This window comes from Lepisosteus platostomus, chromosome 28 (genome assembly GCF_059453375.1).
Source record: "Lepisosteus platostomus isolate fLepPlt1 chromosome 28, fLepPlt1.hap1, whole genome shotgun sequence".
In the NCBI taxonomy this organism is placed as follows: Eukaryota; Metazoa; Chordata; class Actinopteri; order Semionotiformes; family Lepisosteidae; genus Lepisosteus; species Lepisosteus platostomus.
The window spans coordinates 9,419,624-9,445,438 of NC_142638.1; the positions used below are offsets into that span (position 1 = coordinate 9,419,624).

General features: G+C 50.3%; 1 long non-coding RNA gene across 1 annotated transcript; it reads right to left on the bottom strand.

Annotated features, from left to right (window-relative positions):
• Window positions 1–3,150: 3,150 nt before the first annotated feature.
• On the bottom strand, window positions 3,151–20,312 carry LOC148638806 (uncharacterized). The gene is made up of 3 exons (XR_015930975.1): window positions 19,536–20,312; window positions 5,224–5,333; window positions 3,151–3,264 (listed from the first exon to the last, which is right to left on the bottom strand). It is a non-coding gene; the product is annotated as an uncharacterized LOC148638806 (long non-coding RNA).
• Window positions 20,313–25,815: the final 5,503 nt, after the last annotated feature.

The window sequence follows — 25,815 nt, forward strand, 5'->3', positions numbered from 1 at the left end:
GCAATTCTATCAGACCGGTCAATTCTGATCAGTGTTTTTAGTAACTGCATGGTTAAATCTTTCTGAAAACAATCACGAAGAAGCGAAGAATAAAAGCAGGGATGAGCATAAATGTGCTGGTATTCTTCATACTACATGACGTCATACTACGCGACATACGGCATGCACAGACTGAAACATTGTGAAGAATGTCATGGTGATCTGGAAGGTTCACCTTTTCTTCCCTGTAGCGGGCTGTGTGTTTCTGATGGTAGATTCTGATCTGAAGCGGCTCTACAGGCACCCGAGAGCTGACGCAGAGTTTTGCTGTCATGCTGTGACGTCACAGCTCCTCAGATGGCCTCAAGGGGTGGGCACTGAATGGACACAGTGCAGTCACAGTATAACAAGAGAGAGGGCAGGAAATTTCCCCATCTGTCTTCTTATACAGTTTGGCTGTGCTCAAAGCTCTGTGGTGTATAGCAAAATGCTGCATTGTCATAGTCCGACCAATGCAGCAGCACGATTGTGGATGTCTGGAAGCATTTCAAACACTAGATTCATGAGGGAAAAACACTGAACTTTGATTTGGAGGAGATCGTTGAAGTGGGTTTCCCCCCTAAACAGTCTCCAGAGGGCCTGCTGGGGCCCCAGTTCAGAACACGAGTCAGTAACTGAGCATCAGTAACAAATCTGTCATCACACAGCCAAGAGCAAGCAGTCCAGCTTCCTGAGAACAGAGGCGAGATCGGCACGCCGGATTTACAGTCTGCTTCCCCAGGAACATAAAACTCTTTACAAGAAAGTTTGATTATTGAAATTCAGAGGCCTACGACAAACATAATACAAGTCTTTCGGTAAATAACCCTCCCCCCCCAGCAGTTGAAGAATTGCAGTCGTAAAGATATCAGACCCGATTTCTTTCCTCTTCGCCCCGTCACTGCAGTATCACAGCTTCGAAATGTTTTTAAACATGCAATTAATCTTCCCCCCAGATAATTCATTACTGTTTAGAAATTAAATGGTGTAGGACCGAGACAGATGTGTGGCAGTAATTTACACAGAAGTACAAAAGGAGCAACGTGTGACAGGGAGCAGAGAACTTGAGGTTTGTGGGACAACATCCTAATTGTTTGTTATTTACGACTTTCTATCTGGTCGCCACGCTCTGCTCCATAATCTATGGGTCCAGAGCTCATGGTTTTTTGTGAAGCTGGTTATTAAAAACAGATTTCTGGGGCTCGGCGAAACACACATTTCTCGTCCAAGGAATTTCACGAGGAGAAATCTCCACGCCCCTCGGCTGCGAAAAGCAAAAGCTCTGACTCGCCTTTAGATAACATAAATTAGAGCAGAATTAGATGAAAACACCTCCTTAATGTGTGCCAGGAGACGTGTCATTTAAATCTCATTTGATTTTTTTCAACTCCCGTTTCTTTTTTAAAATCTTTTTTTTTTTTTCCGCTGCATCTGCTGGTCAGACACTGCAGAGGTTTAGGAAGTCCGATTTTGCCCTTCTGACCTCAATAAAGGCGCATTCACTTCACCCGGGGGATCTGTCTTACAGGGCTGGTACTGGAGGGTAAGAACCCGTTAGCATCGTCTCACATCTGAATTTCTCATCTGAAAAACAAAGTGCAAAGAAAACCGGTGGTGATCATGATGACTAGTCTGACACAAAATCACGGCAGATCGCACATCATGAGACTGCCCACTTCTGTGGTAAATTTACAATCCCTGTTTTCTACACTGCCTCATACATATCCCCACCTTCCCAGGCTTGCTTAGACTTCAGTGGAGTCTTCTCTCACCCTTCTTTGTCTTAAAACAGCAGCTTTCATCTTTTCATGGAAGATCTGAGGAGCCCTGTAAGAACAGAGTTCCTCTCGCTGGGGGCACCTTTACAAACCTCTGTGCCACCTCCTGGCTGTGGCTCCTCTGTCTCTCCGTGGGAGGGGGCACTCATCTTCAAAGAGCCTTCAGGAGCCTACAGTACAGCATTCAAAGGCAGAGGGAGGGGGGCGGGTGATTTATCTTTGTGTCGTATCCTCAGGTCGCTTCTTGAGACACTGCCCGGGAGTCCTTCCCCAGCTACGCCTTGTCCCCAGTTCGACAGGTCAGTGGAGTTTCCGGAAGTACTTGGCAGAGAAAATAAATTCCACCGCGTGCCGAAGAAACAAAAAACGGACGGGAGACACTTCTTTTCCTCCCGAACGTTTCTGCCCAAGATCAGTGCCTGACCCCCCTCGTGCTGAGCTCAGTGGTTCTGTCTCCTTGGCAGCTGGAGTCGGTTGTCCTTCGGCGGGTTTGACTACCTGATCTCTTGCAGGTGAATAAGATGGTTTGCAGGCGTCACCCGCAGTATTAATTAAAAGACAGTTACACTGCAGTCATCACTGACACATTCTGTAGCGTAATCATTATGTGTCATAATAATAAATCCGGCACTCATATAGCGCTATTCTGGATACTCCACTCAAAACGCTTTACAGGTAATGGGGATCCCCTCCACCACCACCAGTGTGCAGCCCCACCTGGATGATGCGCCAGTACTCTCCCCACACACCAGCTCTCAGTGGGGAAGAGAGCAGAGTGATGAAGCCAGTTCAGAGATGGGGGTTATTAGGAGGCCATGATTGGTATGGGCCAGGGGAAATTTGGCCAGGACACTGGGGTAACACCCCTACTCTTTTCGAGAAACACCCTGGGATTTTTAATGACCACTGAAAGTACACTGTCCCCGTCACTATACTGGAGCATTAGGACCCACAGCGACCACAGGCTGAGCGCCCCCTACTGGTCCCAAAGGTACTGACCAGGCTCACACCTGCTGAGCTCCAGTGGGCTGCCAGCTGGGAGCTGCAGGGTGACAGAGCTGCTGGGACGACTCTCAGCATGGTAACAGCACATGGCTGAGTCCAACTCGTGATGGTTCTGCATGGTCTTAGAGATGCGCTTTCTTGAAAAGAGACCGGACCCAGCACACTGAGCGCGTTACAGCAGTGACATCATCAGCCCTGAAAGAAGACAGTGTAGGGCTGGGCCACCGCAGAGGACCTGGTGTTTCAGAGTGACAGAGTTACCCGCTGTCCAGGGGGAGACGCTGTTTGTGCCTTCCATACTAATAGCTGGAGCCCTCACTCCAGCTTGTGAAATTGTAGCTTTCCTCTTACCCTGTAATGGCAGTGATACCCATCATGCTGCCCTGATGTCTGATAGCCATGCCATCTGCGCTGGGCCGATCTGGGTGGATGAGTGGGGCACCAAAGAGGGGCAGGAAAACTGCTGCCATACAGAAACAACAAGGGGCATCAGAAGCGTCCACTGACTGAAGAAGGCAGAGAGACGCAGTGCAGAAACATGCAGAGAACAGGCAGACAACCGCAGGCAGGCTGGGACAGGAGACTTGCAGGTCGAGGGGTAAGATCCCAAAGTCAAAAAAAGCCATTTTCTTGCTTAGGCCTGACTTTGCCCTAAACATTCCTCTGGCAATCTCCTCTGCGGTTTCTTTTATTCCTCGTGAGTATCATCTTGTGTTTCCTCTGAAGCTTTGAGGGGACAGTGCTGGTGTGCCTGTTAAGGGAAACTGATGGCCACTGCACTCTGTCACAACTTCCATCACACTCCTCAGCTAAAAACATGACAGCTTTGTAATGTGTTGCAGCCACGTAGTTTGGGGGTTTTGGATTGCAAGGCATTAAGAGCCGTACACCGTCAGTGTAGTGGCTGCTACAAGCCAAAGTGCTTTTGGAGAAAACCACAATGAAGGTCATGTCCCAATAATGATGTGCTCCGTAGTTTGCACAGTACTACAAGAGACTATAACGTTTGTCTGAGGACAGCATTGCGTACTGGGTTGGTCTCTCATCTCACAACTGGTGGGCTGTGGGTTTCCTCTGCAGACACTGCTGTTGTACCATGAGCAAGGCACTGTAGCCCCGTTGCATGTACTGAAGCATCGCATTCTCCTTCCATTAACTGAGAAATATTACAGGGCGACATATAAGCCAATCATGCCCACGTCCCTGAATGTCTCCATCAAAAAAAAACCCCAAGAAAGCCCTGCAAATGCCTAGAGCACGATTATTGAACGCGCTCAGCTGCTCCGCTGGCGTTGACGCGCAGCAGAAAGCGCTTTGTAAGGGAAAAGAGGAAAATGTGCTTTTCGCTGCCTGGAGCGCAGCTCTGTAAATGGCATCCCCAGCACAGGGAGGGGTCGTGCACTGATCGCAGGCCCCTCTGTTTCCAGGACAGCAGCCTCGATTCCTGGGGCGTACTGGGTCACCCCCTTCTCCAGGACGGCTGTTCGCTCGCCCAGCGCCCACTGCCCGCCGAAGAGCACTTGACCTTCCCTTGACGCCAGGCAGAAATAATCGCTCATTAGTCTTCTGCGGGCCCGCAGCGCCCCTCAGCCTCCCCACCCGCCCTGTCCCCCTTGCAGGGGTGAAAGGTCAGAGCCTTCAGTGACCGAGCGGCCAGACCCCTTGGCACGAGTCCCAGACTGCTCTGCTGCAGCTCAGCAGGTGAGGCCAGAGGGACCCTCATAAATATTCTTCACTTTGCAGGTCCCAACGTGCCGTTCAACAGCACTCTAACTGGAGCGGGGCTGCTGTCAGCTCGGCATTCTCGTGTTTTAAAGCAGTGACGTACACACCGAGCAGGGCCATCTGCCATGCTGTGTTGATGCCTTATTTTATTCTTTTCAAGCCCCTTATTTCAGATTGGTTCAAGATTCACGAGGTGAGGGCAATGCTGATTGAAATGGGGGAGATGGGTGGGTTTATTTCTACTGGCAACATGAGATGGGGGAGTAAGTATTCTGAAGAGAGCTCAGAGAGACAAAAACATGAATTACTGGTCTGAAAGGTATGGCTGTCCACTGACAGGGAGTAGTAACTTGTTTTTTTTTTCAGCTGGGACAGAGATTCTGGAGGTGTGTAAATATTATCACGAAGGTGTTTAGGTGGAGACCATGAAGGGTCTGGATGTGAGTTATTCAAAAATCCTGAGATCTATCGGCAAAATTCATTCAAAACTGAAACAAACGGGGATGCACATTGACGACAGCACAGGAACGACGTCTTCGCTCAAAGAGTGGCGGGTGGCTGGAACAAGTTTTGTGTGCGATAATCTGACTTGGGTTATGCCAAGGTGAAACGGAGAATTTGTTATTTAATAATAGTCATCTGAGCCGCTGGCGAGAAGTGATGTCTCAGGCTATCAACAGTAGGTAATTAAACTTACATCGGGTCCATCTCATAGCGTTGGTTCAAAGCTGCAGATAGATCTCACTTGGTGTCATCTAGAGCGTGCGCTGTGAATAGCACCTGCGTGGGGTCAGGGGGCAGCAGGAGCTGTAATGAGACAGGAGACAGGAAACGGACTCAGGAGGTGCTGCTCTGTAGCACAACGCCCTGCTGAGCAGCCAGGCAGGCTCCAGCGCGGTGATTTCTGCTCAGAAACGATCTCGTTTGCCAGGGAGTCAGTCAAGCAGACTTCTGGGTTGGGGGGGGGGAGCAGGGGAGCTGGGATTGGAGGGGTGGGAGGGGGGCGCCGGAGGGAAGGGGTTAACTCCGCCAGCCTCCTCGTCCTCCCACCCAAATTGATAAGCAGCGGTACATCAGTTTGAAATGAACTGGCTTGTTCGCCGGGGCTGGGAGACGGCAGAACTCAATCAGTGCTGGGTCACATGGTTCAAAGCGGCAATTCAGAGCTGCAATTGCGATGAAAAATGCGAGGTGACAGTTCATTTTGCCGGTGACAGTTTGTCGGTCTCGCTTGCCGGCTCCCCAGTCAATTCCTCAGCCACGGTGAAGGTTGAGCGTCGCTGAACGGCCCGCTTTGTATTCTGATCAGCGGGGATGGGAGACAAGAAATGTGCGGGATTAAAGGCAGGCAGCTCTCGGAGCAGACAGGGAAGAGAGCTCCACATCCAGGGCCTCTCCTTCTGCGTCTGGTCCTGCTGTCATTTCTCCGAGACAATTAAGACCCTTCTTTTCTCTTGTCTCATTTTTACTCTCCACGATCTGTCTCTGGCCTGCACTGGAAAATCAGTCCCGTCTGATGCAGAAGAGACAATTTTAGATGCACATGTGACCCCCACTGAGAAACAACTAGCAGGATTCCCCTATCCTCCCTGTGTTCTTGCTGTGAGATTCTGGAGGAGTCTATAGGAGTATTTGCAGGACTCCACTGGGAGTTTTAGCCTGTCCTTGTCACAGGCTGCACACCGCCTCTGGGAAAGATCTGTGCCTCCCAGGTGACACAGATCTCATCCTCATCTTAAAGAAATATGTGGTATTAACATATTTAAACAAGCAGAGCACAGAGCCCTCTGCTACATGCTTTTCAGCAGCTCGGTTCTTTGACTTAAACTGTCACAGTTTAGACAGAGACTCTCCTGCCTACTCCCTTGTGAGTCCTTACTGTGGTATACCATGGTAAAATCATTCTAAAACACTGTGACATGTGATATCCTAGGGGACCAAATGGCAAGCTGAATACATAGTAGCAGCATAATAAACCATTAGACACCTGTAAAGGTACTATGCACTTTTACTCCGGTTAAATGCCTCTATGTTTGTGAACTCCGGCTGTGTCCCGTTTGCTGTTGTGATCTTTGCAACCACAACAAGCTGAAAGTGCAACATATTTCGCTTCCCAATTTTGAGATCTCAAATAGCGAGGTTTGCTCAGCTCCAAGATGATGACCCTCCCAGCAGGGCACAGTGGTGACCAGTGTTGCCTGACAGTGCTGGGGCTCTGGGTTTGAGTCCAGATCTGGGCTTCTGTCTTGTATGTTCTCTCCGTGTTAAAGTAGGTTTCCCCCGGCTGCTTCAGTTTTTTCCCCACAATGCAAAGACATGTGGGTGGGTTAATTGGCTTCTGGGAAAATTGGCCCCGGTGTGAGTGCATGTGTGTGTCTCCTCTGTGATGGACAGGCGTCCCATCCAGGGTGTACCCCTCCTTGTGCCCGTTGCTTGGCAGGATAGGCTCTGACTCTCCTGCAACCCCGACTGGCTTGAAAAGGGATGCATGGATGAGGACCCCCAGCTCCGTGGCCTGACTCCTGCTGGAGGAAGGAGAGGACCAATCAACACGCAGCAATGCGGCGTCATTCAGGTCAAGGGCCTGGATAGGCCAGAGTGTGCAGTGTCCCATGGGGCCTTGGCGCACCCCAGCCCTGAGTGACAGCGTTGACGCTGACATCAAGCGATCAGTGAGTAAGGGGCTGCCTGGGCCACAAGCCAGGCAGTGGCTCCGTGTGCTCAGCCTTACCCAGCCCTCTCAGGGTCTCAGGGCGACTGAGCGGAACAGGAATTAGACATTTAACACACATGCTTTACTCACGGACGATGGTACCTTGGTGAAAGAGTGGAAGTGTCAAACTGGTGCGCTTCACCTCCACTGCCATTCCAGCACTATTACTGGGCTGATGGGAGCAGCTGGGCGTAAGAATTGTAGAACGCCATTGGGGGGGACTGGAAATGTCTTTCTGCCATCTGCCGGGGGCAAAAGAGAATGAGCTGAGACCCATTTCTCGCCAAACTTTACTACTAAACAGGGGGCAACTCATTGGCCCTCCTTCGGTTATTCTGAGACTCGGGGCTCTCTGCTGACTGCCCACCGCTCACTGTGGGAACACACTCTGCGTGCTGTACTGTCTGCGTCTGCGCCCCATTTCTGACATTTCAGGAACAGAAGATGAAACCTGCCTGTTGCATGTGCAGGACGTATGCATTGTAATGCCACACATAAAAAATGACGTCTTCTTCCCATAGTTTCAACACCGGCAAATAATTTTGCTCTAAATTAAGAACCAGAAGCAGACATGAAAGTCAAAAGGCCAGATTTTTCTGTTTTGTTTTTAGCCAGGCACTGAGAGAATCAGAGAGGAGAGAGAGGAGTGATGGTCTCATTTTTGTTATCAAGCTCTGTAATTCACCACACAAACCGAGATCCTGAGAGCATTGGAAAGCTAATTCAATTCCCTCCTAATTCACTTTCTTATCTCATTATCCTGTGTGCTGTAAGTCCAGGGCTGTGGCAGTGAATTCCTACCCCTCTGAGACCAATGAAGGTGTGACACCTGTTTCTGAGGGGTCCCACTTCACAGTGGGCAATTACAAACACGCAGCCTGCATCGCGTTTCCCTGCTCTGATATCACCCAATATGGTTAGATTCCGTATTATGTTCCGTCTTCCTTTTGTTGAGGGCTGGTTAGTGAGTCTCTGTCACAGCCGAAAAGGATGCGTTGGTCTGCATTTGCCTGAGGCTGGAAATGAAACTGAGCAAGAGAGGTGCTGAAAAACACAGTGGACAAAGCAGAACCAAGAGTAGATTTAGAGTAACCGGGGCAAAGCTGAGAAAGGACTCAGCGGGAATGTTAATGCACAGAGCTGGAGGAGTGAGTGAAGACAGGCTACACCAGGGGTGTGTGATGACCATGTACGTGTGACCTCATCTGTGCACATTACCTGCATGTGTGTGAGTATCTCTTACACACTCCTGCTTCTCCTTTTACATAACCCTCCAGCTGAGGGTCTGAGTAGAGCACACTGATGGCTGTCTAGTTCTTCATACACATCCACACAGATAGACATACAAGCACACACATGCATGCACACAGCTACACACAGACAAAGCCATGCACACACAGCTTCTGCTCTCTCATGTCTCAGACAGGCACACAGGAAGGTCTGCTGGTCCAGCACTTTCCAGCCAGGCAGGGAAGCCAGGCTTGTTTAGTCAAAGTCTCCTACAGTGAGACTGTCTTTGGTAAATTATCTCTGTATCCCGGCCCGTCTAAAACATTTACCATCAGCGGGCAGTGTCACATTCTGTATCTCGAACCCTGGGCGTGCAAAGCTGAAGCTTGACAGCAGTTTCTGCTCGTGTCCTGCGTGGTGTAACTCTTCCCCGCTGATAAGCAGAAGACCTGTGAGCTGCAGCTAGCAGACGTGTCAAAGCTTCTCTGTTTCAAGCGAGGTAAAGAAAAACCTGAACATCCATGTGGGGTTTGAACATCTGGATCAGAAAGGGATCTTGTGTGACTGTGCAGTCCCGGATAAATATAAAGTGTGCATACATACATATTTATATTACAAGAAATTCAATTAAATACACTTTCACTTCAAATCCAATATGCTTACAAGTATCCTCCATCCCTCACTTCTGCTCATAAATTGCATTTATGTAACCAAATGTTTGCCTAATGCACATTTCCTTGGAGGCTGATGGCACCTGTTTAAATTTAAGCAGAGCAGTCGGCTCACTGCTCTGAACACTAAGTGCTGCCCCTGCCATGATATGACAACATTATAGTATGCAGCCATTTGCAATTTGCAGTCTACACTCACTGGGGTCGCGACCTACGGTGCCTGTTGCCATGGAAACCCTTGTACTGTTTAAGAGCCCCGTGCTGAGATCCTTCTCGAAGATGAGGAGAGGAGGACTCTGGGAACAGCCTACATCAGGTACTTCACTTCTAAACCTCCGTGTGCCTCTGGAATATTGTCTTCAAGATCAGTTCAGGAGAAGAGCGCACACGTCATATTTTATTGGTTTTGTTTTCCTTACTTTTTTTTATTAAGCTGCTTAATTAAGAACATTCTAACAAACAAAGACCTTGGCTGTTTCACAGCATGCAATCTCACATAACTATGCCAAAGACGGAAGAACTTCAGCAAAAAATTCCGCACGTCAACAAATCTTCAGGGAAATTCTTCTGTAACAACTGGGAACGATCTAATCAGGAATTTGAATGTGATACTCTTCTCAAACCCAGCTCTTGTTGATGAACCCTCTGTGTGAAGGTATAAATCTTAGCTTCAGTTTCCCAAACAGAGCTTTCAACTTGACTGTGACCAACATTTTTGGTACTTCTGCAGGTTTTTAAAGGATTTTTAGATGTGACCAACAAGAACAATTTTACAGTAAATCAAAATCAGCCCCTGAGCCCCTCACTCTATCTACCCTTCAGTCTATTAGCCCCTCAGTTTAGCTGCAACTCAGTCCCTCAGCCTATCTGTCCCTCAGTTTATCTGCAACTCAGTCCCTCAGTCTATCTGCCCCTCAGATCCTCAGTCTATCAGCCCCCCAGTCTATCAACCCCTCTGCCCCTCAGTCTTTCTGCCCCTCAGTCTATCTGCCCCTCAGTCTATCAGCCCCTCAGCCCCTCAGCCCCTCAGCTCCTCAGTCTATCTGCCCCTCAGTCTATCTGACCCTCAGTCCATCTGCCCCTCAGCCCCTCAGCCCCTCAGCTCCTCAGTCTATCTGCCCCTCAGTCTATCAGCCCCAAAGCCTGTCTGCCCCTCAGCCCCAGTCTATCAGCCCCTCAGCCCCTCGCTCACACGGCATTCTCGTGCCTTACTGCTTGGGAAAACTCGTTATAAAAACAATATATGAACCCCTGCACAGTTAATCATTGTTTTATTATCCATAGTCAATTCTTTTCTATGCATGTTACGTGGGAGGAATGAGAAATCCATCAGCAGACCAGAATAACTAAATTAATCTGTGACAGGTCTTGGGAAAACACGATCTTAGCCCAATGATCTTAGACCTGTGGTTTTATGCATGTGAATCAAAATCGACAAAGCAGTTTGTCATTCACTCCCCTCTGATGCCAGTTTGGAACCCAGATGGCGCAGTGCCTGCCTGTTCTGCAGTAGTCTTTCCTGATTTTTCCTAAAGCCTGACGTCCTGCTGGATGGAAAGCTGGCCTGGCACTGGAGAGTATGTGTGAAATGTGCCTGTGGTCTGTACGGAGCTTTAATAGCTTTGCATCTTCCCAGAATTGAATTTTTAAGGGTTTAATGCACAGGAGAAGCTAATTGACAGGCAGCCACTTAAGTCTTAATTTTCTTTAAAATTGCCATGTTAAAAAAACGAAAAGGGAATTCTAATGAAACTGACTGGGTCCGCCGTGGGATACAGCAGGGCTTTTAAATTTAATTTCTGTTCCATTTATTTCGGGCCGTCACTGTTATAACAGTACATTTTAATCTGCAGCACTAATTGCCTCCAGCTCTCGGTATAAAACCAGCAGTGCTCAGATGCGGCTGTGTGCTCTCACTCTGTCTCTCTCTCCTTCTCTCTCTGGCTCTGTCTCTCTCTTCTCCTCTCTCTGTGTCTGACTCTGTCTGTCTTTCTCTCCTCTCTCTGTGTCTTACTGTCTCTCTCTCCTCTCTCTGTCTGACTCTGTCTGTCTCTCCTCCTCTCTCTGTGTCTGACTGTCTCTCTCTCTCCTCTCTCTGTTTCTGACTCTGTCTCTCCTCCTCTCCGTGGCTGACTCTCTCTTTACTCCTCTCTCTGTCTGACTCTGTCTCTCTCTCCTCTCTCTGTATTACTGTCTCTCTCTTCTCCTCTCTCTGTGTCTGACTGTCTCTCTCTCCTCTCTCTGTGTCTGACTCTGTCTGTCTCTCCTCCTCTCTGTGTCTGACTGTCTCACTTTCCTCCTCTCTCTGTGTCTGACTCTGTCTCTCTCTCCTCCTCTCTCTGTGTTTGACTGTCTTTCTCTCCTCTCTCTGTGTCTTACTGTGTCCTGAGGCTCACTGACACAAGCCACACCGACACTAACCAGCCTCAGGACAGCACTGCTAGAGCACCACAACCCAGACTCAACCACATCACAGCACAGATCAAACAGCAATATCTCACACACTGGGACACACACACACAAACACAACAAACTGGAATGCTACAGAACCCTAAACAGACAATACACACTAGCTGAATATTTGAGCAAAATAAGAAACAACAAACAGAAACAGACCCTGACGAAGTACAGGCTCAGTGACCACAGCCTGGCCATAGAAACTGGGCGACACAGGCAGACCTGGCTGCCCAGAGAGGACAGGCTGTGCTCCCACTCCCAGCAGGGAGAAATAGAGACAGAGTAGACACTTCCTACTGCTCTGTGACAGATACTCTGGGATTAGAGAAACATTCTTCCCGAAATTCAGAAATCTAATCCCAGAGTTCCCACACCTGCCAGAATCACAACGGGTCCCAATCCTACTGGGAGAGGGAGGAGGGAACTCAGTTGAACTGGCAGCCCAGTATGTGATCTCCTGTCCCAGCCTGAGGAACAGTGAGTCTGTCTCCCAATAATGCTCCAGCCACCTACAGTATATGTCAATATTTTATAATATGTCTTTGTTGTAAATGTCTGTAATATGTAGATTTTATTTTACTTCTATTTTTTGTTTTGTTTAATGTAAATATCATCACTTTCATTTGCTTTGGAAACACTGATTGTACCCATCGGTCATGCTAATAAAGCACCTTGAATTGAATTGAATTGAAATATTAACTTTGTCACCCATTTAAGCTGAACTGCGGTGTGGAACAGGTGAAGGTTCATTCTCCGCTGAAAGGCAAAGAAAAGACGTACTGCATTTCAGCTGTGGAGCCTTCTTCAGAGAAAGCAGCATAATTAACTAAAACATAGCTCTACTTCATTGCTGCTCTCTCTCTCCCTCACACCTGAAGGAGCTCCATAGCCCAAACACTGTATTTCTTTTTTTTACCTTTCAGTGGGGAATGAACCTTCACCTGTGCCTCTGCAGCCCACGCGTGCTGACGCAGCTCCCAGCTCGAGCAGTGTTGATTACATGTACAAGACAGTGGAGTCAAGAGGGGTCACTGCATCAGGAAAGAGCCCCTCTGTATAGGGCTTGTGCACGCTGTCCCGTACGAAGCTATGTTATGTTATGCACTGCCATGCTATGCCATACTAAGCCATGTTATGTTATGCTATGCTAAGGGTTTGAGGGGGGCTAGAGGGGGGGTTTGTGACCATGACGTGGCCTGAGACAAAGATCTCCTTGGAATGTGTGAGCAGGTAATTAATGAGGCTGGACAGACCAGGCTGACCCAAGGCTGTGGGTCGCTCACCTGCTCAGACAGGAGAGCCGCTGGGAACGACAGAAGAGTGACCGGCGTGACCCTGAGACAGCTGGGTCAGACAGTGTCAGTGCTCCTCTTTCACTGTGGACTGGCTGCCAAGAAACACACTGGCCTGGGGATGTGGAAAATCATGTGGGCATTTTCACCCTGGCACTTCTCAAACACAGTAAAGCCCAGTGGAGATCAGACACCTCTCCGCTAGGAGCTGGGAGATTAAGAACGTGAGAAAGAACAGAAGACGGTGGAGGTGTGTGGTCACACAGTCACTCACTGACCTTGTGAAAGACCCTGGAGGCTCTGACTCATCAATGTGGCTGAGTTATTTGCTCCAGACACCCTGTCACTCTTTGTGCACTTATGTACCTCATAGTTTCAGGTCATCCGAACTTCCACTTGTGGCCCTGGGTTCCTGATACTTCGCAGGATCTCCTGGTTGGCCTCGCTGGAGAAGATCAGGAGAGCCAACAGTAACACGACATCATGCTGCAGCCTGTCCAGTTGGACATCTTGGTGCGCTATGTTCCCAGGCTTTCCTCTTTGGATTCCTGTCCACGCCGGCAGATAAACTACCAGCTGCTGGCGAAGCAGCTTCTGGAATAACTTCTGGGTAACAGGAGACAACAGAGTGCCCATCAGAATGAAAGCTTTAGGGGGATTCAAAACGCTGAACTGTACTACCTCTTAATTTCGATGTATTTTTTTTGCCATTTTTTCCCATAATGTATTGTGCTTATGTCATGTTTCCCACAGTCTCCCCCCTACCATACTTTACTATGTTATTGCAATTCTCTCACAGTGTCTTGCTACGTTTTACTATGGTATATCCCAGTACACCTATAAAGTATGCAAAAATCCACAGTAGCACACTAGTCTGTATGATTTGGAGTGTTTTCTGTGTTTCTCCAAATGCTGGTCAAGATGAATTCAGGGTTGATGGGTTCACCAGAAGTGTCACTCCCCTCTGTCATATGAGGGTACGTCTCTGCTGCTCCAGGGCAGCGAATTCTTCACACTGCACGAAGCTCAGCAGGTTTCGCAAGGCAGCCCAGTGTCTAGTGTCTGTGTGCAAACTGGCAGGAAAGCCTGTGCTCATACTTAGGCTGCATTCAGAGGACACATACTGCAAATATTCCAAGGGATATTTCGGGGGGGAAAAGAGAAAACAACTTCTTGGCTCTCAGAAAACCCATAAACATGAGTTAGAAACTTCAATAAAACTCTGTGTTAAGTGCCAATTATCTGCTTGTTTCTCCTGGGCTGTAAATCCTCTGCAGCCTCCAGCTGACAGATAAGCAAGTTCCAAAGTTTTATTAGTTAACTTTAATTAGCTTTATGCTTCCCTCTCCACCGAGCACTACTGCACCGCAATTAGTATGCTGAGCACACTGTGGCACTGGTGACAGACGCACCTGTTACCTGAAACAGACTGAGATCCTCTCATCTCAGCCACGTCTGGGAGACATGTCGCTGAAATATGAAGGTGTGTGTGTGTGTGTGTTGTGGGGGGTGGTGGGGGGAGTGAGAATCCTGCTACAGCTGAAAATAGGCCTCCCGAAAAAAAAAACCATCCTCCATCAGGAGAGATCAGGGTATTAGCAACTCTGCTGCAGAGATCATTAGCATTTTTCTTATTCTCTGAGCTGGGGTCCCATCAGCACCTCTGTGCCCTCCCCTGGACTGGCACTCTGCAGAGATCCCCCCCCACCACTGCCACCACCGACGGACCCGCCCAGCCTCGTGGCTGTCGCTGCCGGGACGTCTGAGGTCCATCACCCCACGTAGATCCATCACCACCCCCCCCTCCTCCGCCACGGCGTCCCCCAGCACAGTTGTTCATAAACAACAAAACTGCATCTGTCTGGAGCACGCAGGGCTCTATTAATCACTGTGATGAGCCTACTTAGGATCCTCTTTGCACCTAATTATGCCCCTTGATTTATAGAAACTGGCCGGGGCGCTGTGGAAGCCGCTCACCCTGTTCCGTGATTTACGTAGTCTCTGGCATCGGTCCCCCGTCTCCCTCGCCCCCTTCTCCTTCCCCGCGTGCTGTGCATTCCCCTGCGAGAGCTTTAACGAGACGCTGACAGGCTGGCGAAACATCCTCGCCCCTCCCTGGGCATCTGTCTGCCGGGCTGAGCCCCTGACGCCCTGACACATCCAGATGGATTCAAAACAGAGTGCCGGGGGCAGAGGTGCCGACAGAGGCAAAAAAGAAAAGCCAACAAGAAGATGCAAATATTGAATCAATGTATTGAATTACTGTAACTTTTTTTTTCTTTTTGCCAGGAGCTGCTCCAGGGCATCGGGAAGCAGGGGGGGGCGACTCGCGGCGCGACCTGGCTTCATCCTTGCACCCTCGGGTGAAACCAGGCCCACCCCAGCCCGGCGCGAGCGCTGCTCTGCTCCGGACAGCATAGCCAAAAAAAACGAGACAAGAGCTCGTGGGCCAAGATCGGGCGTTCCCAGGACGATGCCGCTGGTGCAGGACAGAGACAACAAAACGTGTTCTCTTCAAACAACCCCTTTGGGCAAACCTGCGCCCTCACAGACTCAAACCTCTCCCTGGACAGGGAACACAGCGGTCCGTGTGGCAGACCTGCGGTTAGTGCTAGAAGACCCTTGCGTGTCAAATTTCAACGTGTCAAATTTCCTCCCTCAACTTCAACTGCTCTTCCGTTCCGGAGCACCAAGTCCTGGAACAGCCAATGTCCAATATGCTGGTGGACCAAGGTAAACTGAAGTGTGATTATAGGCCGTTTCAGTCACATTACGTGTTTTTGCTTGTAAACAAGGAAGCCGGATGGCTTGACCCTTCACCTCTGTCCACTCCTGGACACAAGCGGTGAGGTAGCTCCTGATGGAACTCGGGACAACAGGGCATTAAGTCAAAAAAGTCACCCGTCCCTCGGTCGGGTTCTGCTCATGTAACACACCCCGTGCTCCGGACAGCACTTTTCAAATCAAAGGAATACTTAAGGGCAAAACACGGGGCAAACGTAATTTATTTTTGTTTTAGCTTTCAGCCCTGGACAAGGATGTAACAGGAGAAGCGGAGCTCCTGTCTGCTCTCGTTTCTCTGCAGACACTCCCCGAGCTATTTTAAACCCTCCACAACTTTCATCCAGCATGGTGGAGGGGGGGGGGATTGTGCCCCTGCGCCCTCCATAATTCATACACTGGAAGCACTTAGCTTGAACACCTTTAAATTGTAAAATTATGGATTGGAGAATGGGTGCAGGTGACCTTCCCCAGCTGTTCAGGGCGCTCTGCCTGTAATTTATAGATCCCTGGAATGTCCTAGATAAACTCAGTTTGCCAACAACTGAATTCAACTTTCACAAAACTGGGTTATGCAAGTCATGCTTCTCATGCAGGGGTTTGTGCAGCTCTCCGTTCTGCTCCCCTGTCTTTTCCCAGCTTGGAATGTTTCTGCAAGCAGGAATTCAGACTATGGCACGTCGTACTTTTGAAAGCAGCGCTGGCAAATGCGGACTTTTGTTTGCTTGGTTATAACGGAACGGCGATCATGTGCTTCTAGGATGTGTCATAATCCCAAGGAAACTGGGAAAAGCTGCTCACTGGAGAGAAGGACAGCAACATCACACACAGGGCCCCCTGCCAGACTCTACCACGGTATCTGCCAGAGGGAAGTCTGGGAAGGAATCTGATCCCTGAGTCATGCTCTGTGTTTACCCTCCTCAAGAGCAGCATCTGTTTCGGGAGCTCAACTTTGTTTATCGACTTGCCTCTGACCTCAGCAATAACTCAACACAAATTGGGCTATCTGTTAGCCGGGCTCCGGAGAACAGCCACAGAGGAGGTGTTGATAGTCTCCCATTCCCTGGGCTCGGCCCATACTTCATCATCACAGCGGCCGCTCAGCGCGATGTCCTGGACGTTTCGCCCCCCCCAGTCTGCTGGAACGGAGTGCAGCTCACCCTGACAGGGACCCCGGCTCAGCCTGGCACTGAACACTTCGCCTGTGCGTGACCGAGCCCAGCGGGCAGCTCATGCCGGCTCTGAGCCCTGGGGTAGAGTTCGCCGCCGACAGCTCCAGTAGCAGAGGGGAGTCCCGCTGCGTGCCAGCCGGGACGGACCCAGGAGCAGCTGGGGAGGGGCTCACCCCCAAGCACGGAGTGGGAAGGGGGCACATTAATCCAGGGCTGGATTCTGGTGCCCGTCGGCCCTTTCACTCCAAAATGTGCAAAAAGAGGGGTCAACGCCCATTGAATGACGTCGATTGACATGATGCACTTTAAACTCTTCTAGTGTTTAAACCACATGATTGATGGAGCGAGTCCAGCGACCATCACTTCGATACTTCTAGTTTCTAGAACAGCCGCTAGAGAGCGTAGGATTATTGACTTGGAACACCTAGAGTCGATCGCAAGCCTGTTGTTTCAGCTCGTTTTTGTTAGTCACTGTTTCCCTCCTTCCTAGGCCCCAGGCACTGTGCCTCCACTGCCTAATGGGAAATCCAGCACTGCAATGATCCCTCTGATGGACTTTCCTCTTCTTGGAGTTTCACACCTGGGAACGGGCTGACTGGGAGGCTCCCCTGTGATCGCACGTGAAATGCAAGGGTGAGGCAGACATCATCGCAGGGGTGAGAGGTCAGAGCATGGAGCTGATGCCACCTGGCCAAGGGTTCGATCTTGCTCTGGCCAGGAGTTGAGGCCCGGAGCTGGTTCCCCTGTGTCCTTATCTGACCACAGGAAGAGGGGCTCTGACCACAGCTCTGCCTCAGCTCACACGTCCACACCACGCTGGAACTGGACACTTTCTCCTTTAATGGTGCCCATCCACACTTGAGATGGAAAAGCAGGTGTGAAGCTCAGCTGGTAGGTGCCCTCTTCTGTGGCATGCTGCAATAGTTAGGCCCTTTAAGAATCATTTCTGGGAGCACAACGTCTCATTCCAGCACCTCTGAGATCAGCAGATATTGCTGCTCTGGGGTCAGTCCAGACACAGTCCGGTCCAGATACATTCCAGGGCTTCAGACACTGTCCTGCACTGATAGGCTAAAGGAACTGAAACTCTTTCATCTTCAATGAAAAGGTCTAGGAGGGGACCTGACACAAGTATTCAAACAGGCCTGAAAAGTCAGCTGAGCAGGGATCTTGCTGATAAACAATGAAACGCGAAGTGGAGTGGAAACTGCATGGCAGAGAGAACAGGTGGCTTCTTCACCCAAAGGGAACAAGCTACCCAGCATTGTTGCTGAAGCTGATACCCCGATACCCTCCTCCGAAGGGCTAGATGGGCCGAAAGACCTCCTCCTGTTCCCAGCCTGTATCATGTTGTTAAGAAGCACATTCAGCCTGTGAGAGCTGCTGCTGGAGAAGAGGCCGTGGTCTTCCTTTCTGCTTTTGTTCCATGTGGTGTTGACTCTCATCCGCCCACACGCGCGCGTGCTTCAAACTCCACCCTTGGTCGGAGTCAGCCGCCTTCAAGACAGAATTCTTCACACTGGGCAGCCGAACCGCCCAAACGCGTCTCAGAACAAGGCTCGGCCGTTGCAGGAATTTGTCCGAGGCTCAGACTTGACGCTAAAAGCACAAGAAAGGTTCCGGCTGAGAGGAGGTCATCCGGTCCATCCTGGCGGTTGGGATCTTGGTGGTGTGGTCCGTGGATCTTGAAAGAGCTGACGAATTTTTGGCTTCCACAGTTTGCCGGCGCAGTATGTGATCTGTTTCCCATCCAGACATCTAGAAGTATACCCACAAGGAACTGTGTGCAAGAATGAAGCAAATACGCTTGGTAAATGATCTCTTTTTGCGTGCACTGTTATTATCTTCGAGGATATGAGATCACACCGCTGTGTGATCTAAGTATCTGTCCTGATGGATTTGAAAATCAGATGCTGCACTAGGGCCTGAATTCTACGAGGAGGGAATTAGCATTTTAACTCCCTGCTCAGGAAAGTCTGCGACTGCAGCAAGGCAGGTTATTAATACACACAAGTGAACAGTTTTTTCCAGCCTCAGGAGGAAACTACACCTTTAACAAACAGGGCTGCTGAGCTCCTTCTGTGGAAGAGCTCGCCCTGTGTAATGGCACTGTTAATTCAGTCGAGGCAGGCTTCACACTTCCCGGGGAAGCAGATGTTGGCTGATTAGGGGGATGGCAGTGATGAAAAGAAGAGCAGATAGGCCCTGATGCTCTGTGAGCTCCGGCAGGCGAGGCAGCAGCTGGCCCAGAACATTTTCACCAGACTGCAGCCTTTAGATTGTCAGGAAAATATCACCCCCCCCCACCCACCCATCACTAGTGAAACATCACCAGACCTGGAGCAGACAGTGCTGCAGGGCTAGAGCACCGCTGCACACTACAGCAGGAGACCAAAAGAGGGCAAACATGAAACTCAAAGCCTTTCAAATGCAGCAGGGCAAGACAGACACCGCCATGTGACTGCAGGCTCCTAGCAGGCAGCAGGGGAGTACCGGGAGAAGAACACCTCTCATGCACACACCCCGTGAAGGCCATGCAGCCAGTTCCCCTGGGAGGAATATCAGGAGCTCACAGCCATACGAGAGCATGTTGCCTTTCTGGGTGACCTTTTTCTAACCTTAGAATGTGCCCGGTCGTTCTCTTCTGTTGTGCTTTTCTTATGAAAAGTACTTTTCTAATACCTTGCTTTCACCTTATTTTCCTGCATTCTTCTGTGTGTTGATGGTGATTCGATAAGACCGATCAGGCTGCGGAGAGCTCTCTACCACACGGTGCTGTGTTGGGATGTGGCTCGCTTGGCCCAAAAGGAATCTCAGTCCACTTTCCCCTTCCATGTGTGACTCTCAGCCTGTCACAAACATCAGTCTGCAGACTCCTAACATGCACCGTGTTACACGAAGGGAAACGGCCTCCTTCTCTCACTGCTCCACGGCTGCCAGCAGGCTCTGAGCTCCAGGGCGTGTCTTTCTTACTCACCCTGCCGTGAGAGAGCCGTCCTTTCTACCCACCAGTGTCACAGAATCCCAGGAGGGCTTTCCAGGATTCTGGAGTTTTCGGGGAAAATAACAAACCCCTACCCAGTTCCTTCCTGCCAGCCGGCGGTCCGCGCCAGCGCAGAGGAGACAGCCAGGAGAGCAAGAGAGAGTTGGGAGCCCCAGCCAGCCGGAGCCTGGCACTGCTGGTGCCAACTCTGCCGCCCTGACCGTCCCGGTCCCCCCTGGCACTGCTCCTGCGTGCTCACACTCCTCGGCCCTGCCAGCCTGCGAGGGGCACGAGCTTCGCAGAAGAGAGGTGCAGAGACACAGACATACTGGCCCGAGCTCTCTGATGTCCGCTCGCCAGTGGAACGACACACGCGGTACCCACCCCCCCAACCAGCTCCCGGCCCTCCTTCTGAACTGAAGAGGGAGTGCACTTTGTGTAACGTGGCTGTCTGTCTCTCTCTCTCTCTCTCCGTGAGAGCTGCCTGGTGTCGGGTTTCAGCTAGGACTACAATCGGAGAGCGCTCATTGTTTATTGATACCGATAGCTATGAGAAAACTGACAGCTCATGCAGATATATTTCAACACTTCATGCATCACTGGAGGCTGCCTGTGCCAGGCAGAGTCTCTGTTTATACACGCGGTATAATACAGGGAAAGGGGGGGTAAAGACAGAGGGGGGTGAGAGAGGGAGAAACAGGAAGAACCGAAGACATGGGGGGGTTGGGGGCCCAGCGATAAACGATGATGTCATCGGGAGAAGACGGAGAAGCATGGGGAGAGAGGTCAGCCTGCGTGCGCCAGAGATCTTGCCTGTGATGCCCTGGCTTCTTAAATCCAGCTGCTGCAGCGCTGAGCCGGCTGGGCAGTGGTGTCCCCCACACAGCAAGGCAAAGTCTGGGCGGCGTTCGTGAAACGAAGGGGGAAGATCACGCGTTTTCCTCCGCCAGCGTTGGCCTGATCAACCTCTCGCTTCTGCCGAAAGGAAAGCCCACCAGCAAGTACAGAACTAGGCGAAGTTTTAATTTAACCCTCCACACCGCCTGGCATCATCAGGACGTGTCTGAGTGCAGTTCCTGGGGGGGGGGGTTGGATTAAACGTATGGCGTGCTGCTTTCTTCAATACAGTCCCGCTCCGGAAAAGCCGAAAGATGGACCCTTGAGCAAGCCTCCTGTTGCACCGGGAGACTGAAGAGCACAGCAGAGCTGAGCTGTCGCCTGGGTTTGCACTGCAGGCTCCTGACAGCTCAGCAGGCACGGCCTGGAGGAGAGGTGCGTCCCTCTCCGAAGTCTCTGCAAGCCTGCGGGGGCCCGGCTGAGGCCGGAGAACATGCAGCTCGACCGATGCCCACCTTCCTCCAGGGGGCCCCGTGTGGGGGCTCCTGGTCCCAGTCTGCAGGTGACGTGGCGCGGGCGCCAGCTCAGCCCTGTCCGGTCCGGTCCCTAGGGCGCTGCGTGCAGACTGCCCCTGTCCACCAGGAACCGCGACCAGACAGAAGAACCAGCGGGTCACTGCCACCCCCTGCCTGGACCGTCCGTTTCACACAGAGCCCGCAGCTTAATCATTACACCCACAGGCCCCCGCTTCAGCTGGGCTAAATGCTGCCAGGTGACAGGCTCTGGAAATGATGATGGATTAACCCTTACAGTCCACTTGCCCAGTAACCACACAGCCTCTTAAGAGCAAACTCATTGAGAGCTTCCTGTCTGCCTGCCCTCTCATCTGTCAGGAAATCCTCCCTCCTTCAGACACTGTCTGTCAGGGATGCAAAGAAGTGCATTTGAACTCAATTCTTTTTTTAAAGAATGATTTTCAGAAAATATTGAAGAGCATAAGGAAGATCTGATAAAAGGAGACTATTATTTCCATCGTGCTGGATTACTCTCATTTCTGACTTGGTGATACTAGAGCCCAGCACAGCTATTTCTTCAACGGGCCTATGTGCTCTTTGTTCCACACATTCGCCACTCTTGGTGTAAAGAGTTGCTCTCTTTCTCTTGCCTTAGTCTCAGTAATACAATGCAAGTCCAACTCCAAGTGTTACTTCAGAGATTCAGCCAGACAAGAGTGTACATGAACAAAGGTGATATCCTTTCAGAGCTCAAACATACTGCACCTTTAAACGATCTGACAATCACTTTTTTTACTCGACTGCAGACAGGTTAAGTCAACTGTAGAACATGAGAAAATAAAATAGCTGTTTCTCTTTGTGTGCCATGCTCTTTATGATTGAAGTTTCGGAGTGTTTAAAACCCTTGAATGCCTATGGAATGGTGAGAAATACACTCCAGGAGTGGGTATAAGCACTTGAAGTACATACTGCTCCCTGAGTGAGTTTATTTTAGCATAATGTAGTTCTTTCAAACACATCATTAAAGCATTCGGCCGCGGAATTTGGTTTGCAAATGAGACTTGCACCAGTACATTGGCCGATGGCTGATGGGAAACCCGGTTCGAGAGCTGAGAACAAGGACTGCTTGGAGAGGGAAGGGTGTTGATAATAATTAACGAAGGCTGTTCTTCTGGCTCCGCAAGACACTTTAAATACCAACAAGCCCCATTACGATTGTAATTCTTGTGTACTTACTCCCATTGTAAAGTTTGCTTAATGTGTGCACTTTCCTGGGAACCAAGGCCTCTTGACTCCCACAGGCCCCTGGTTCTCCTGATGCAGAGCTCTCCTCCTTCTGCAACAGCCGGCAGGTGCCAATAATAATAATAATAATAATAATAATAATTGCTTACACTTATATAGCGCTCTTCTGGACACTCCACTCAAAGCGCTTTACATCCCCTCCACCACCACCAGTGTGCAGCCCCACCTGGATGATGTGACAGTAGCCATAGTGCACCAGTACTCTCCCCACACACCAGCTCTCAGTGGGGAGGAGAGCAGAGTAATGAAGCCAATGAAGATTGATAAAGGCCAATGGGAAATTTGGCGAGGACGCCGAGGGTACACCCCTACTCTTTTCGAGGGGACCTCGGTTTTACGTCTCATCCGAAGGACGGCGCCTGTTTACAGTATAGTGTCCCCGTCACTACACTGGGGCATTAGGACCCATATGAGCCGCAGGGTGAGCGCCCCCTGCTGGCCCCATTAACACCTCTTCCAGCAGCAACCTTAGTTTTTCCTAGGTGGTCTCCCATCCAGGTACTGACCAGGCTCAACCCTGCTGAGCGCCAGTGGGCTGCCAGCTGTGGGTTGCAGAGTGATATGGCTGCTGGCCAATAGGCTTCAGACCACAGCTGACTCACGCTGCCAGCACAAAGAAGCTGAAAAACGACAGCCCGGGTACGAGAGTCATTCCAGGTACACTTTCTGAGAGCTCACTCTGCGTGAAGGCAGGGTTTGCACACAAAGCAGCCCCACCCCAGCTGAATGCATCGCACAGGGAGAGGACTGAACACCAACTCATCATCCGCGATGCTGATCGGCCCAGCGGAGGTGACAGAGCTCAGGGGGCTCCTGGACGCCAGCTTCCAGACCGCCTGTCAAGATCCCCAGATCGTTTCCAGTCCCCTGTCCCCTCTCAGGAAGACGAAGGGGTGGGAGGAGGAGGAGGAGGAGAGAAACAGGTGCTCTTTCAGGGCTGGGTTTGTTGTTTGCTCTCACAACAAGACATCAAGATGCGGAGTCGCTCTGCTGAGACTGTGGCCATTGTACAAGCCTCACTCAAGCGCTCAGAGACGCAGCCCTCAGTAAACTCACCTGGGCTGGGGGGGTGAGTTTGAGGGCCATGCATCTGACAGCTGGAAGTGGTCTCTTTCTCTCGTGCCCCCCCCCACACACACACACACACACACACACACACACACACACACACACACACACACACACACACACACACACACACACACACACAGCCACCGCTGGACTGTCACCCCCAGACAGGACAGTCCAGCTCGCCCAATCCGAGCCCCGCCTCACGCCCCCGACCATGACAACAAGAAACACACCACCAGCAGGGGCAAAGTTCTCTTAAGGGCAATACTGGCACAGCTGTGCTCTCCTCCTGTCAGCACAAGATCATGGATACCCGTGAACTCTCCTTTTAATACAATACCTGGGGAGCTCCAGATCTCAGGAATCCTAGGATACGTCCCTAATGAATTCCCGGAAATCGAACCTAGAAGTCACTAATACCTCCATGACCTCCATCAGAACGTCAGAACTGATCATCAGGTATAACCGGACGCCTAAAAGGGAAATTTCTCCTCCGACAGGCCGAAGGAGTCTTGAACTACAGGGGGACCTGATTGAAGTATTTAAAACCCCCAAAGGCATCGATAGGCTCAGCCAGGCAGAGGTCTTCAGAGTGTACAGGGACCCAACCACAGGAAACCCTTCTTCACACAAGAGCTTGTGGGAGTCTGGAACAAGCTGCCCAGCCATTTTGTTGAAGCTGATGCCCTGGTGATCTTCAAGACACGGGGGGTGAGACCATCAGATCAATTAGCTACTAAAACAACCGGACGAGCTGGGTGGACTGGTGTCATTCGTAAGCTTTCTTAAAGCTAAGAAGTAACATTCATTAAGTGGTTGGGCATTCTTTATTGCACTGCCTCATCAGAACTGGCCAAAATCATGTCAATACATCTTTGATGTTTATTTAATTTTTACAAGATCACTTTATTGGCCGTATGCAATTTCTTGCTTTAGGAATTTGTCTTTTCACAGACCCCAACTTGCTCTCCATGAGACACACAGACAGGGAGAGAAGCTTGGGGTCAGAGTGCTGGCTCAGCCATTGTACAGCGCCCCTGGAGCAGTTGGGGTTAAGGGCCTTGCTCAGGGGCCCAACAGAGTAGGATTCCCCTGCTGGCCACGGGATTTGAACCGGCAAACTTCCAGCCACAGGCGCAGATCCTGAGCCACAGAGCCATCTCTGATGTTGATGAGAAGATCAAAGAAGGGTTGTACAAACCCGACTTTGTTTTAAACTGACAGGGAAACAAGTTTTGGGAGGGAGTGTCAGTCCGAATTCCAGCGACAAGGGCTGCAGTCAGAGTTCGGGGATCCTTCTCAAAAGTTTAAATAAACAGTCATACAGTCCTGGGGGGGATTCCGTTATCTCCTGGGGATCTCCTGGAAGGTGCAACCAGGTAAATTCGGGGGGCGTGTCACGTGTTCCTTAGCGCTGTGCGGACTGGGGTTGGGATCGCGGGGAAGCGGAACATCTGGGCTTCGTCACGCTCGTGCGCCCGGGCCAGGAATGCGCGCGCTGATAACCTTTTGCTCCGCATTCTGTCAAGGACGTGAGAAGAGACAGAACGTTTTCTTTTCTTTTCTGTTTTTCTTTGAAAAAGAATTTTAAGAAAATAACCACAAAAAAAAAATACTTCGACGGTGCTGTCATCCCATTCCTCTGAGCGCCACGATGCAAAGAGTGGAATTAATAACGCACAAGCCCCACCAATAGCACACTGTTTCCGCACGCACGCCTGCTCTTCCTCGTTCCTTATTGTTACGACCTCTTCCAGGCTACTGAAAAAGTAAATATTTAAATGTTCGATTATTATTCGTTGGGATGAGAATAAATATTGAATTTTGTAAGACAGATACAATACACAACGGGGCATAAGGAGCAAAACTGAGAATTCACGGCTGATATTAATCTAATCACTGCCCTAACACCATGTCAGGACAGTCGGCGCAGGTAAGCGCACACGCGTACAATTTCTCTGGAACACACCGTTGAAGTGTCACATTTGAACAGTTTCGGTAACATTTATGTTAGACTTGTTTTGGCCTGCAAATTCCAACTTGACTTGGAACTTGCTGAGGCTTTTTGGATCAACGCGAGCGTGGGTTGAAAACACCAGCGATAGCTGACTTATCCCTATAAACGTGCAATTAACGAGCAGGAGTTCCCGTTTAGAGCTTAGAGGCGTCACTCAATAAAACCACAACACACTTGTCTCACGTAATTGAATGGAATAATCATTTGGGATATTCGTCCAGGAAGGCCTCAATTAATGTAATGTT